The sequence below is a fragment of the Sapajus apella genome, unplaced genomic scaffold, assembly GCF_009761245.1.
Source record: "Sapajus apella isolate SASKATOON/1434 unplaced genomic scaffold, GSC_monkey_1.0 scaffold63, whole genome shotgun sequence".
NCBI lineage: Eukaryota > Metazoa > Chordata > Mammalia > Primates > Cebidae > Sapajus > Sapajus apella.
The window spans coordinates 5214017-5230626 of record NW_022437003.1 but is presented as its reverse complement, the minus strand read 5'-3'; the positions used below and the strand labels follow the sequence as shown (position 1 = coordinate 5230626).

The 16610-nt window shown below is 38.7% G+C and overlaps 1 long non-coding RNA gene across 1 annotated transcript in view; it reads right to left on the bottom strand.

Moving 5' to 3' along the window:
• Positions 1-16610, bottom strand: part of LOC116529815 — a 49595-nt gene that overhangs the window by 15076 nt on the left and 17909 nt on the right. Inside the window, exon 3 of the long non-coding RNA XR_004259677.1 lies at positions 3190-3285. This is a non-coding gene — a long non-coding RNA (uncharacterized LOC116529815). The remainder of the gene's footprint in view (positions 1-3189; positions 3286-16610) is intronic.

Below are 16610 nucleotides of genomic sequence, written 5' to 3'. Positions count from 1 at the left end.
TTATGGTGATCTGTGATCTATGATCGTTGATGCTGCTATTGTGTTTTTTTTTGGGGGGGTGCCACAAATCGCATCCATATAAGATGGCAAATTTAATCAACAAATGTGTGGTTCTGTGTGTTCTGAACGCTCCACCAACCAGCCACGTGGCCATGTCTCTCCTTCCCTTGTGCCTCCGTATTTCCTGAGACACAATGATACTGAAGTTAGGCAATTAAAAACCCTGCAATGGCTTCTAAGTGATCAAGTAAAGCAAAGAGTTGCACATCTCTCACTTTATATCAAAAGCTAGAAATGATTGAGCTTACTGGGGAAGGCACGTCTAAAGCCAAGATGGGCTAAAGGCCCTTTAGCACCAAACAGTTAACCAAGTTGTGAATGCAAAGGAAAAGTAATGGAAAAATAATATTAAAAATGCTACTCCAGTGAACACACAAATGATAAGAACACAAAACAGCTTTATAGCTGCTACGTAGAAAGTTTGAGTGGTCTGGAGAGAAGATCAAACCAACCACAACATTCCCTTATGTCAAAGCCTAATTCAGAGCAAAACTTCAACTCTCTTTAATTCTATGAAGGCTGAGAGAGAGAAGGAAGTTGAAGAAGAAGAGTTTGAAGCTAGCAGAGGTTCGTTCATAACGTTTAAGGAAAGATGCCATCTCTATAACATAAAACTATAACGTAAAGCAGCAAGTGCTGATGGAGAATCTGCAGCAAGTTATCCAGAAGATCTAGCTAAAATCATTGATGAAGGTGGCTACGCTGAACAGCAGATTTTCAGTGTATATGAAACAGCCCTGTGCTGGAAAAGGATGCCATCTAGGACATTCACAGCTGGAGAGGAGAAGTCAATACTGGCTTCAAAGCTTCAAAGGACAGGCTGACTATCAGGGGCGAATGCAGTTGGTGACATTGAACTTCAAGCTAGTGCTTATTTACCATTCCAAAAATCCTAGGCCCCTTAAGAATTGTGCTAAGTCTACTCTATCTCTGCTCTATAAATGGAACAACAAAGCCTAGATGACAGCATACTGGTTTACAACATTGTTTACTGAATATTTTAAGCCCAATGTTGAGATCTTCCATTTGGAAAAAAAAAAAAATGCCTTTCAAATATTACTACTCATTGACAATGCACCTGGTTACCCAGGAGCTCTGATGGAGATATACAGGAGATGAACAATGTTCCCTTGCCTGCTAACACAGCATTCATCCTGCTGCCCATGTATCAAGGAGTCATTTTGACTTTCAAATCTTATTATTTAAGAAATACATCTTGTAAGGCTATAGTTGCCAAAGACGATGATTCTTCTGATGGATCTAGGCAACGTATATTAAAAACCTTCTGGGAAGGATTCACCATTCTAGATAACATTAAGAGCATCCATGACTGGGCACAGTGGCTCACCCCTGTAATCCCAGCACTTTGGGAGGCTAAGGTAGGAGGATTACCTGAGCCCAGGAGTTGGAGACCAAGACCAGCCTGAACAACATGGCTAAACCGCGTCTTTGAGAGAGAGAGGAAAAAAAAAAAAAAAAAAAAACTAACTGGGTATGGTGGTATGTTCCTGTAGTCCAAACTACTTGGAAGGTTGAGGTGGGAGGATTGATTGAGCCCAGGAAGTCAAGGCTACAGTGACCCATAATCATGCAGCTGTATTCCAACCTAGGCAACAGAGTGAAACCCTGAGTCCAAAAAACAAAAAAAAAAAAAACATGATCAATGGAAGGAAGTCAAAATATCAACATTAACAGGAGTTTGGAAGAGGTTGACTCCAACCCCAATGGATGACTTTAAGGGGTTCTAGGCTTCGGTGGAGGAAAGAACCACAGATGTAGTAGAAATAGCAAGAGAACTAGAATTAGAAGTGGAGTCTGAAGATGTGACAATTGCTGTAATCTCACAATAAAACTTGAATGCATGCGAAGCTGCTTCTTATGGGTGAGCAAAGAAAGCAGTCTCTGGAGATAAAATCTTTTCCTGATGAAGATGCTATGAACATTGCTGAATGAAGAAAAAGGATTTAAAACATTACACAAACTTAGTGGATGAAGCAGCGGCAGGGTTTGACAGGACTGACTCCAATTTTGAAAGAAGTTCTATGTGCGTAAAATGTCATCAAACAGCATCGCAAGCTACAGAGAAATCTTTCATTTGTGGTAAACTTCACTGTTGTCTTATTTTAAGAAATTGCCACAGCCATCTCAGCCTTCAGCAACCACCAACCTAACCAGTCAGCAGTCATCCATATCCAGACAAGACTCTCTACCAGCAGAAAGATTATGACTCACTGAAGTCTCAGATGATTCTTGGCAATTTTTAGCAACAAAGTATTTTAAAATCATGTACTTTTTTAAGCCATGATATTGCACACTTAATATAGTATAGTGTAAACATAACCTTTATATGCAATGAGAAACCAAAAAACAAATGTGTGACTTGTTTTATTGTGATATTTGCTTTACTGTAGCAGTCTGGAACCAAACCAGTGATCTCTCTGAGTTATGCCTATATTGAAGTCAGACAAAGCTAAATTAAAGAGAAAATTATTCCTGGCCGGGCACAGTGGCTCACACTTGTAATCTTAACCCTCTGGGAGCCTGAAGGAGGCAGACCACCAGAAGTCAGGAGTTCGAGAGCAGCCTGGCCAACACGGTGAAACCGTGTCTCTACTAAAAATACAAAAAAAAAAAAAAAAATAGCTGGCCATGGTAGTGGGCACCTGTTAATCCCAACTACTTGGGAGGTGAAGGCTGTGATGAACCAAGATTGTGACACTGCACTGCTGCCTGGGTGACAAGACCAAAGCTCTGTCTCAAAAAAAACAAAAACAAACAACAACAACAAAAACGATTCCCTAACTAGCTCTGGACTAATCCAATTTGTACACTATCTTTAAAAGTCCCTTAAGCACTATGTTAACAATAAGGAGTAACAAAAGTCATATTAAACTGAAACTACCCCAAATTTGTAAATCCATTTTGTAAAACCCTCCTTGTATTGTTGCATGTTTTATTGTTTACTTCTTGTATGACTGCTTATTGTTACATAGCTCTCTGCTGGGGTTTTGAATCTCTTAACACTTCTTTTAGAGATTCTTAGTTTCACAGCTTCTGAAATGACAACACAGCTAAAACAGAAGGAAATACAGTATCAAACCCCTGCTGGTGTGATTCTGTATAGCTTACCAAGAATGGAAACATGGTGTTTATACATTTGCATATCAACCCCAACCTGTGCAGGGACATCAATTGCTTTCTGTAGCTGCCTTTCCCTTTGTTTTCCTGAAAGTAAGGCATACCATTGGAGTAAGCCAATGAGCAAGTACCTTTTCCCTCCACACACACAGAGGAATTATGCTAACCATTTAACTTCAATCTGTCTAGGAAACAGGTAATTTTTTTTTATTAGAAGATTTGAGAGCAGGTGTAAAGTTTACTATTAATAAAACAAATGATAAATCAATGCAAGACTTTAATTAGAACTAATATATTTCTAATAAGTTTGACAAGTATAGAGTACGCTATCATCTCTCATTCTGAATAATACATTGATCATCGAATGAGACACTCACTGGAAGGCGGAATGCATTATCTCAGGTAACCTATTTGAAGGGTTTGAATGGTGACAATCGAATATAATCATTTCAGTGCCTTGCAACTGTCAATATCTGATCCAAAAATATGACATATGCCTGAAAAGATGCCTTGTAAACAGTGTCCAGGTAAAGCCTCAATACATTAGTAGCTTCTATCTACTGACATCTGAATCCAATAAAAAAGAAGCACTAATGAAGATAGTTTTAAAAATGGATTTGGCTGAGGGTGGTGGCTCATGCCTATAATCCCAGCACTTTGGGAGGCTGAGGCAGGTGGATCACCTGAGGTTAGGAGTTTGGGACCAGCCTGGCCAACATGGTGAAACCCTGTTCTCTACTAAAAATACAAAAATTAGCCGGGCATGGTGGTGTGAACCTGTAGTCCCACCTGCTCGGCAGGCTGAGACAGGAGAATTGCTTGAACCTGGGAGGTGGAGGCTGCAGTGAGCCAAGATCATGCCACTGCATGGGCAACAGGCTGGGCAACAGAATGAGACTCCCTCTCAAAAAAAAAAAAAAAAAAAAGAAAAGAAAACAAACAAACAAAAAAAACTGGATCTAGGATCTGGAATAATATGATCATAATGCGGAAAAAAGATTCAGTTTAGAGAGGACCATGCCCACAGCTACTACCGGCAAGGCCAGGACACTGACACATTGTCTTACATATTCAAGTCTGATCATGAATGCTCTGGGCATGCTGGAGTTGCGGCTGCAAGAACTGCAATTCTTTCTACACTGTGTGTGAGAAAGAAGTTCTGACTTTTGGTTGCAGCAATGATTAGCAGAACCAGCTTCTACTGAAAAAGATGCAGTTTATTTTTAATATGATACTGCCAAGATCTGAATTGCCTTATGGTCTGACATACCCATTGCTTTCAGGAACTGGGACTGAGCATCAAAACATATATTCACGTTTCTAAATATTTTAAGAATTGTCTGAAATGTTTTTGGACCCTTAAATTAATTAGTACAAGTCATCTAGAGCTGCTTCGCACAGAAGTGCTAAAGGAATACAGGATACGCTTCACAGAGATGTCCCATCTCCATCCCACCCCTACTCCTTGCTATAAATGTGTATTAAATATTTATATATTCTAGATGAAAGTTCTTTATACGTCGTGGGTAAAAGCTGTATATTCTCAATAAGCTTCTTATACTTTGTGGATAAAAGAAGAAAGAAATTCTTAGTTTGAAGAAATTCACCAACTAACTTTAAATTTCACCTAGAAATACAAAGGACCTAGAATAGCCAAAACAAGTTTGAAAAACAACACGGTCAGAAGATGCACGCAGCCTAATTTCAAGATTTTAAAACTACAGTCATTAAGATGGTGTGCTATGGTGTTAACACAGACAAAGAAACAGACTAGAGACTCCATATATACACCCATACTGTATTAGCCTGTTTTCACACCACTCTAATTACCCAGTCTGAGACTGGGTAATTTATGAAGAAAAGTGGTTTAATTGACTTACAGTTCCCTATGCCTAGGGATGCTTCAGGAAACCTACAATCGCAGCAGAAGGTGAAGAGGAAGCAAGGACCCTCTTCACATGGTGGCAGAGAAGACAGAAGGGGAAACTGACAGACAACTTGTAAACCATCAGATCTCACTATCACAGGAACAGCACGGGGAAAACCACCTCCATGATCCAATCACCTCCCGCCAGCTACCTCCCCCAACAAGTGCGGATTACAATTCAACACGAGATTTAGGTAGGGACACAGAATCAAACCATAACGCACACGCATGTAACAAACTGGAGGTTTTTTGACAACTATTCTAGGGAAATTCAATGGACAAATGAAAAACTTTTCAATAACTGGTGCTAGAAAAAAAATCCATATGCAAAAAAGTGAAACATGACATTTGACTCACGTATACCAAAAAATTAGCTCAAAAGTGAATCACAGGCCAGGTGCGGTTGCTCATGCCCGCACTCCCAACACTTTGGGGGGCTGAGGTGGGTAGATCAACTGAGGTCTGGAGGGTGAGACAAGCCTGGCCAACACGATGGAACCCTGTATCTACTAAAAATACAAAAATTAGCCAGGTACAGTGGTGGGTGCCTGTAAATTGCTTGAACCCAGGAGGTGGAGGCCAAGACCATGCCACTGCACTCGAGCCTGGGGGACACATCAAGACTCTGTCTCAAAAAAAAAAAAAAAAAAAAGGATCACAGAGACAAATATAAAAATAAAATTGTACAACTTTTAGAAGGTATAGAAGAAAATCTTACTGACTTTGGATTGGCAAATATGTTTTAACTAAGACCCAAAAAGAAAAAAATTGATTGGATGTCATCAAAATGTTAAAAGTTTGCTAAAATTTTGCTATTTAAAAAACACTGTTAAGGAAATGGAAAGGTAGCCTACAAATTAGGAGAAAATATTTACACAACATGTAACTATAAAGGTTTGTATACAAAATGTTTGCTCTTATTTATTTTTTTTTTTTAGAGACGGGGTCTTACTCTGTCACTCAGGCTGAGATGCAGTGACATGGTCATAGCTTACTGTATTCTCAAAGTCCTGGGCTCAAGCAATCCTCTCTCCTTCGTCACTGCTTATGGGAAAGCAAATGGATCTGCCACTTTGGAAAATAAATTATAAAGCAGTAAATATACTATATGGCCCAGCAATTCCACTGTTAAGTACTTACCCAAGAAAAATGAAAGTATATGTCCATACAAAGATTTGTGCTCAAGTTCAGAACTGCTTTATTTTTTATGTCAATGATTGTGAAAAACCAGAAAGAACTCAAATATCCATCAACTGGTGAAGGGATTAACTAATAAGTGAAATATTATTCAGGAACAAAGAAGAATGAACTGATAACAAACAATAAGATAGATGTTAAGAAACGCGTTATATTAAATGAGAGAAGCAGACAAAAAAGAACTATAAAGTTCCATGTATATGAATTCTAGAAAAGCTAGACTATAGAGATAAAAAGCAGATCATAGTTGCCACAGAGTCAAGAAGCAAGGTGACGGGAGCCACTGCCAGGAGGCTCACTGCAACTTTTAAGGGTAACGGGAAAATTCTGTATCATGATTGTGGCAGTCACAGAGCTGCATATGTCTTGTCAAAATTCACCAAATTATATGCTTAGAATTGAATTTTAGGTCAGGGGTAGTGGCTTTTATTTCCAATCCCAGTGACTTGGGAGGCCAAGGCAGGACGATCACTTAAGGCCAGGAGTTCAAGACCAGCTTGAGCAACATAGTGAGAGTCCCGTCTTTACAAAAAAAAAAAATTTTTTTAATTAGCCAGTGTGGTGGTGTGTACCTGTATTCCCAGCTACCTGGGAGGCAAGAGGATCCCCTGAGCCCAGGAGTTTGAGGCTGCAGTGAGCTATGATCACACCACTGCACTGTAGCCTGAGCAATGAGCAAGATCCTGTATCTAAAAGAAACAAAAAAGAATTTTACGTATGTAAACTATGCCTCAATAAAGCTGAAGAAAACGGGGAGGTGGCAATCAATCCCATGTACATCCTGCGCAGACATGCAGGTGCCTCCTGATTACCACAGTTCATATCCAGGAAGAGCTTCCCATGAGCTTTATTTTTAGACTGGTGAAATCAACAGTGCAGAATATCGGCCTCAATCCCCCCCCAAAAAAGTCACCTAGCAATACATTAAGCTAACAAATATTATTTTACAAATGCTCCTGTTTCTTGTTTTTTTATTTCCATAGGGTTTGGGGAAAAACAGGTGTTGTGTGGTTACATGAATAAGTTCTTTAGTGGTGATTTCTGAGATTCTGGTGTACCCATCACCCTTAACTGTAATCTAAATAACGTAAAATTCTTCCTTGAGTTTAGATGTTAGCGTCACATAATATATGTAATTTTGGACATAAGTATGGATTCTTCTGTAACAATAATTGTGGAGTTACTGGTCCCAGTTGACATTCTAACTTAGGAAAACTGCTTTAAGTTTTCTCTTGCTAGGCATCTTCAAAACAGTGAGCAGGGGCAATATCGAGAAATAAATTGCTCTGACACCTTACTTATATTTTAGAATAAGAAACAAATTGATCAACAAAATTTTGTCAAAAGGTTATAGACACAGACAAATAAAATGAAGAAACATCAAGTGAATGTTTGAAGCATGTAGCAATGACTTAAAGCAGACACATATTTTCTACTCATAGATTTTTAATCTATGATGGACCAAATAATTACAGATACAACAAAATAAAATGTGAGTATAGTCTTTCGGCTGACAAGTGTAAAATTCAGGATTCTAGATTTATAAACATGGACATTAGTCAGTTACAATTATACAGAAAATGACTGGCAGATGGAAAATACTATAACGGGATTTTTTTTTTTTGAGGTGGCATCTTATTCTTGTCACCCAGGCTGGAGTGCAATGCCACGATCTCAGCTTACTGCAGTCTCCACCTCCCAGGTTCAAGCAACTGTGCCTCAACCTCCTGAGTAGCTGGGATTACAGGCACCTGCCACCATTCCCAGTGGATATTTTTGCATTTTTAGTAGAGACGGGGTTTCACCACATTGCCCAGGCTGGTCTTGAACGCCTGACTTGAAGTGGTCTGCCTGCCTTGGCCTTCCGAAGTGCTGGGATTACAGGTGTGAGCTACCACGCCCACCCTGTATTTTAATAAGATACAAAATGATACGTACATATCTCCATGATTTTTTAATATACACGGGAGATCAAAGGACACACATAAAAATGTTAACAGTGATTGTCAATGAATATTTTTTATCCCTTTCCATGATTTCCAAATTTTTATGAGAACATATTATTTTCCTTATATTGACTTTAAGTAGACAGAAAGGAACACAAATACACATTAGAGAGTTCATCGCGACAGGCAATTTGTTTCACTCTACTGTCTACTATTTAGTTCATGTTTTCCTCACTAGGAAAGAACTTTCAAAAAACGTGACATCACCTTGCCCATAATGGTGTGACCTGCAAAAAATAACTCAGCTTCCACAAAATTCAAGTCAGTTGAGCCAGACAGCAATGGCTGGGAAAACTTACTACCTGGGCAGGTAATTCAACACTGTAATATCAATAGTGCTCAGAAATGGAATCTTCCTCACTGTAAATGGCTTCTTCAAATGCTACATTCAGTTTGACACAAAGACAGTTCCCCGTGACAAGCTTATTAGTGTATTTTTAAATATGAGGTAAAGGTATAAAACCATACAAGTCATTTTCTTGAAAGTAACTGTAGAACAAGGCATTATCTGTTATCAAAGCATATGAAATGTGTTGAAAATTTACAAAGAAAACTGATACTGTGGGAAACTTTAGTACATTTCATAAGGACAACCCAAAACATGACACAAATGCCTGGTGCATGTTTTGGGGAATGTTCACGCAAGATAACAGACTTTGAATATAGACAAGTTCCTAGAAAACATTTTTGAATTACTAAAAAGGATATCTGTTCTTTTAAAAATGTATGGATTTGAGAAATAAATACCAGAAAATACCTGAAGGGGTATAGTTATTGAGCTGCGCTACAATGCTATGCATTTGTCTGAAGACACTCAACTGACGAAAACACAAAATGGAAAGGCATGATTTTTTGCCATGAAAAAGGTACCACAGGGGATCCAAGTCAATCATAAAACATTATGCATGATATAACATAGTGATTTGAACCATCCCCTGAAATACAAACTGCTGCATCAAAGAGGTAGTAATAACATCGAGTATTTGCTGAAATGACATCTAATATTTGCTGAATTTTTAGTATACACCAATGACTGTTCTAAGAACTGATGCTTTGTATTAATTCATGGAATATCTACACACAGGAAATAGTATTTGTCTTCTGACTTTATCCAGAGTTAACAGAGTGTATGACTGGCTCCTCTTGACCACTTCTCCCTAAGTCCACATCCAAAAAATTTAAATTAAGTGATAATATAGGTTAAAAAAAACAAACAAACAACTCATACAACAAATTAACAGTTTCAAAATTACCCTTAAAGCCAGGGGAAATGCTCTTATCGAATATTCCTTGGAATTATTCAAATCCTACCTGACATTTTTCTGACTGATCATTGCTCTGTATTAAATACATTTTGTCAAATTATTTATCATTGTTCATTATTAGCACTACTGTATTTACTGTCACAGATTAGTATCTGTCTAGAACAATGTCTAACTACCTCATTTGAATATAATGCTTCTTTCAAAGGCTACAAACTCCTGGAGACTAGGGACCAGTTTTCATTTATCTTTATTTGGGTGGGGGTCAGGGGGGCAGAACAGTGCTAGGTACACTGTATGTGGTTCGGTTGCTTTGAGCTGAAGTCCATTAAGCACTAATGTTTGAAAAGAATTTTCTTCACCTTAGGATGCAGTCAGATAACCTTGAAAGAGTCTCAGGTGTGAGGCAATATTAAAAGTGCAAGGCTGCCTGCACAGGTAATTAATAGAAAGAAAGCAGGACTCAGCTCATTCCCTGGGAAAATTCAGTAGTGGCATCTTTAGTAGAGCAAAAATCAGTTTTCAAGTACAGTATTAAATGACCTTTCTTCCTGCTCTGGCTAGAAGCAAATTACATTAAGAGGCGTCAAACATGCACCTTCCTATGTGGTATGTTCAGGCCCTGCTCTGGCTCATTACCAAATAGGACACTTTGGGCACTTCTGTGTGCCTTGTCTGGCCTCATTTTCCCCTTCTGTTACTTCGAATGACCTCCGAGATCTTAATGAGGCAATGTAAGTAAAGCAGATCCTCACTTAGTGAGCGCTCAATCAATGGTAGCGGGCTAATCATTAACTGTAAGTAGCCCGTGGATGGAACAAAGCAACATGGATGTTTCCTTTCACAGCAGACTTCGACAGTCAGCTCTGTCAGTGAAAGAGAGGGCTTCTCTCAGCCTGAGAAATGGCTGAAGCAAAGGCTATGAGCCAGTACTGTTCATCTGGTGAATCTGTATGGAACAACTCCTAAAGATTTACTATTCCCATAACAGCTTTTTCCTGCCCACCCACAATCCCCACCCCAGGGAGAAAGTTGCCTTTTTCTAGCTGTCAGGCATCAGGTGGACTCCTCTTCCAGTTGCTCTAGGGATGGGCTCGACAGATGCTAGCCACGGCTCAGCCCACATTGCAGCTGTGGACCTGAGCTCTCTCTCAAAGGCCTAATGCTCAGGCTCAGGAGTTGGAGTTAGGATGTGTATCAATTAGAGTTTACCAAAGAAATAAGCCAATAGGATATATATACAGAGAGAGAGAAGAAAAATACATTACGGGAATTGACTCCCATGATTATGGAAGGTGAGAGGTCCCACCATCTGCGATCTGCAAGAAGAAGAACCAGGAAAGCAAGTGGTGTTATTCAGTACAAGGTCCAAGGCCTGCGGACTACGCAAGCCAATGGTGTAAGTCCTGGAGTTTCAAGACCCAAGAAGCAGGAATTCTGATGCTCTATGGCAGAAGTTGGCTGTCCCGGCTCAAGAAAATTCACCCTCTTTCTGCCTTTTTGTTCTATCGGGGCCCTCATAGATTGTATGGTGCTCACCCACTGTGGTGAGAGTGGATCATCTTAATCCATGAATTCAAATGCTAATCTCTTCCACAAACACCCTCACAGACACAGCCAGAAATGATGCTTTACCAGATATGTGGGCATCCAGTAGCCCAGTCAAGTTGACATATGAAATTAACCATCACACAGTGGGTACTGCAGGGAGAGAAACTGTGTAAAGGCTGGGAGGTTAAGGTCACAGTGCGTAAGAAGCTCTACACTGGCCACGGAATAGGATGGATGTAGTCCACAGTTTCTAGTTTCCGTGGCTGAAGAGTGGTGTCACTCCACTCTGAGCCTCAGTTTCCTCAAGCAGGCACATTTACCATCACAAACACCTGCCTTGCCAACCTCAACATGTTATTTGACAATCAGAGAAGCTAAGAGACTCACAGAAGTATATTTTGGAAATAAAAGTGCTCATTATTTTCTCAAGACACTATTTGAAAAATATTCAAGAGATGTATCTCCCAGCTTCCCTAGGAATCTTAGACAAGTCACTGGACTCAGTTAGCTTATCTGAAAAATGGGCATGACAGCTCCATCTCACTAGATTATTGTGAGACACGAAAACACAAATACTCTTTGCCTTCTGCGAATCCCAAAGTCAGCAAAATGTATATTAATTTAATGTATCTCCCAGGGAGAAAACTTCAAGTTTCTATCTAAGACATAATAAAAGAGCGAGAAATCTTTCTGTTGCAATATGTTAAAGCAGCATTTGTACCGCCGCCTCTCCGTGTGCCGATCCCGGCTGCATCTGTGGCGTGGGCTATCTTGACTGTCACACAGTTTTCCTTCAGTGTACTTAGAAGTCGAATCCAATGTTTGGCCAATCCTTGCTCCCTCTTTTTTCTTTAGGTTGCTTTTTTCCTAACCGATTTTCTATGCCCTATCATACCCCATGCTTTAGGAATTAGAGCTGTCCCAAATAGTCCTTTGGGTAAAGCTCTGCATACAGCATGCTTTGCCCCTGCCCATTCACAGACGGGCTCTGCCTGGATATGTTTGCTCCAGGGATGGCTTAGGAGCCAGGAAGTTCTTGTTTAGCTTGGAGATTAGAATTGCAAGGTTCACACGGGGTGCATTCAGCGCACACATACTTTCACCCATACTTTCGGTCTGTGTAAAAATTAAAATGCAGCAGGTATTGTTCCTGCAAATCTCTATGCAAAAACATTCTGCCTGTGCTGGCCAAGGAAATCAAGTCCATTACAGCTCCTCGTGCTCATCCTTCCTTCCAAGAAGAGAGGACTCATACATATTAGGCTGCTGTAAACAGCAAGCAAATTGTCTCTAAATGCATTCTGTCTGGCTTTTAAGTCTCTTTGGCTTTTGAATATGAGTGAATTAATATGGTCTTTGACATCAGAAGAGTAAAAACAAGCCACTGAAAAATGAGTAGTGAAGATTTGAATAGAACTAAATATTCCAAATCATCAGAAAATGCTTGTCCATCGCTCTCTATTTCTCCCTGTACCCAACATCCCCCAAACCATATATTCTTCCTAACAATACCAAAAGGAGAAAAAAGGTATTTCACCTCTAGCATCATATAGAGTATGAATCTTAAAACATTTATTTCTCTCAAATTAAATCCAGCGCCTATGACCACCAGCAGCAGAGCATAGCTGTCAACACCTTTGTCCAACAAATCGGGGTCTAAATCCTGGCCCTGCTCCTTACTATCTAATGACCTTGATCAAAGTGTTCTAATATTTCTGAGGTATTGGGATTTGACTGGGGGCAGCCACTGGCAATAATTTGAGCAATGCTTTGACTATATCATTCCAGGTACTGCTCAACACCAATTCAGAGAATTCATCCTAAAGATTCTGTTCTTTTGGAAACACATCCAGTACCAAAATCTGTATCAGATGGTGTTCACCTAAAGCAGCAGCACCAGTGGGAGGTAGATGATAAAATGATAAATAGATTAGGTAGGTAGGTAGGTAGATAATTCATTACAGAAAATTAGCTCACTCTTGTGGAGGCTGACTAAGCAAGTCTGACATGCCTAGCCCAGGCAATCAGGACAGAAAGATTATGAGCAGAATGAAACGCACCGGCACAGCCCAGCGCTGTCATTCACAGACGGAATCTCATCTCTTTGTAAGAAAAACCTCAGCCCCGTTCTGAAGGCCACCCCACTATTCAGTAAGGCCCATCCAGATTTTCCAGGGTAACCTCCCTTACTTAAAGTCAAGTGGTTAATGGCTTTAATTATATATGCAAAATACCTTCATAGCAAGACATAGATGAGTGTTTGACTAGCTGGAAACTGCCTTCTGGTCAAATTGGCACATTAAAACACCAACAAAAATAGTTTATTAAAAATTCCAGTATCTAGATATAAACCTGACAAACATCTGCATGACCTCTGCATTGAAACTATAAAATATTAGGAAAGAAATGTTAAAAGACATAAACACGTGGCGGGGGTTACACCATGTTCACAAACTGGAAGGTTCAATATTGTAAAGCTAACAGTGCTTCCCAAATTTAACTGTACATAAACGTAATCCCAATTTTATTCCTAGCAAATTTTGTACCAACATTGGAACAAAAAAATTTTTTAATTTATATAAAAATGCAAAAGGCCAAAATTAACCAAAATAATCATTTGTTTCCTGCTGAAGAAAGCTTATGCTCTAGATATTAAGGCTTATGGAATGATAATTATTGAAACAATATATATTGCTATAAAAGAAGAGACCGATAGATTCATGGAACAGAATTAGAGTCCAGGAACCGAAACACATATATGTGGTTATCTGATTTGTGATGAAGAGGCCACTTACTGCAATGCAGTGGGGAAATCACAGAATTTTCTACAAATGGTTCTAGCTCAGTTGGATAGCTATGGAAAAAAAAAAAACTTTTTTTTTTTTTTTTTAGACAGAGTCTTGCTCTGTCGTAAGGCTGGCATGCAGTGGTGAGATCATGGCTCACTGCAACCTCCACCTCCTGGGTTCAAGCGATTCTCCTGGCTTAGATTCCCGAATAGCTGGGATCACAGGCACGTGCCACCACATCCAGCTAATCTTTGTATTTTTAGGACAGACAGGGTTTTACCACGTTGGCCAGGATGGTCTCCATCTCTTGACCTCCTGATCTGCCCACCTTGGCCTCCCCAGGTGTGAGCCACCACGCCCAGCCAAAAAATCTTTATTCTTACCTCATATCATATACACACAGGCAAATCTATCCAAGACAGACTGCAGATCTGAATGTGAAAGGTAAAACACTAAGACTTTTAGAAGTAAATATATGAAAGCATATTCATGACTTTGGAGTAGGCAAAAATTTTGCAAATAGGATGCAAGCAGCACTAGCTATAAAGGTATACATTACACATTTTTTAAACATATATATTAAAATTTTCTGTTCAAAGGGTAACATTTAATCATTTCATCATGTACATGTATATCACATCACACTATGCACCTTAAATATATATAATAAAAATCATAATTGTTTTAGCAAACTAAAAAAAGGGTACCATTAAGAACCAAGAGAATGTAGAAATAGGCCTGTATGTAGATAATCAATTGATTTTGGAAAATATGCTCAGATAATTCAATAGGAAAAAGAAAATGGTACTTAAGTAACTGAGTCACCATGTAACAAAGAAAGATTTTCGAGTCCCACCTCACAACTTTAAAAAACAAATGTTCACAATGTATCATACACCTCAATGTAAAAGCTACAACCTTGTACAGGTGATGGCCTAGTTCTTGATCTGGATGCTAGTTACAGGGCTATTTATGTTTTCAGGTTATACACCACGCTTTGTTGTATGTTTACTGTAATTCTATTAACAGAAAACACTATGTATAAATCATGCACCACATAATGACATTTGCATCAATGATGGAAGATTATAATAAGACTGTATGTAATCTTATGTTACAAGATTATAATGCCATATTTTAACTGTACTGTTTCTCTGTTTAGGTACCTTTAGATACACAGATACTTTACCATTGTTATAATTGCCTACAGCATGCAGTACAGTAATATGCTGTACAGGTTTGTAGCCTACACCATATAGCCTGGATGTGTAGTAGGCTACACTAAGTTTGTGTATATACACTCTCTGATGTTTGCACAAAGAACCTGCCTGATGATGCATTTCTCAGAATGTATGCCCATCATTACATGATGCATGACTCTACGTGTATATGCGTATATGTATATACATGTATATGTGTTTATACAGATGTATATATGTATATACATGTGTATATATATACATGCATATATATATGTATGCATATATATGTATATATGTATATACATATATACATCTGTGTATAAACACATACACGTATATACATATATACATATATATGCATGTATACATACTTACAAATATATATTATACATACACACACAAATATATACACACATATAACTGTGTGTATGTATATCTGCTTGAAGCCCCACCTCACGGTCCAGTATTATGAACTGTCTCTAAACCACACCCTAATTCCACAAGGACAGAAGTACTCTCCCCTGCCTTGAACTTTAATTGCATTTATTTATAACTCCTTTATGCTGCATCTTAATTTCTTTCCTATAGTAATGTTGCCTGGATACAGACTGTATTTTCTCTACTAGACTGTAACTATCTCCAACAAAGAGTCGAACACAGTGTTTTGGCCAGAGCAAGTACTCGTTAATTCCATGTCGAAGGAAAGAAGAAAACCTTAGTTTGGTTTTGAAACAAGCCGAAATCCTCAGATTTTCTTTTTAGGCAGCCATTGTAACATCAAAATATTTTCTCTGAATGAATCATGGACAAAGCGCAGTGTGAATTAATTTCAGGTATAAACTCTATAATTTTTTATACTCTACCTTATACATTTTAATAAAGCAATATGGTAATTTTTAAATAATTGATATCTATAAACTTTAGTTTCTAAATGATAATATATATTTTAACATGAAACAGTAATTGCTATTGGATGTAGAGAGACAGGCATTACAGTCTGGTGGTCAATACCTTTAGGAGGATCTGGACTACTGTAGCATGTCACACTAAACTGATTCTTCATTACTCAGTTTACTTTCTTCCCTAGACTTGGAGACCCTCAAAAACATAAACCACATCTTATTCTTTTTTGCACGTCCAAGGTCAATTACAGATCTTTGCTCTGTGTGTACACACAGTACTAACAAATCATACACAAAATATCTTTGATAGATAAATAACAGAATGACTGACTTGAAATAAAGAGATCTTCATTTTAAGCCCTGCCTAGCTTTTAGCTCTTCTTGCAGGCGTAACCTCGTGAGAAGGTGTTTCTTTCCTTCCTTCCTCATTCTCTCCTTTTCTATCTATCATAGCAATAATAATACTGCTATGAAAATTATAGATAACTTATATGTTGAGTCTTCTTCTTACCAAAGCATTTTTTCTTATCACACATCGTATTACACATCATCGCATTGCAAAGCAAGCGACATCTG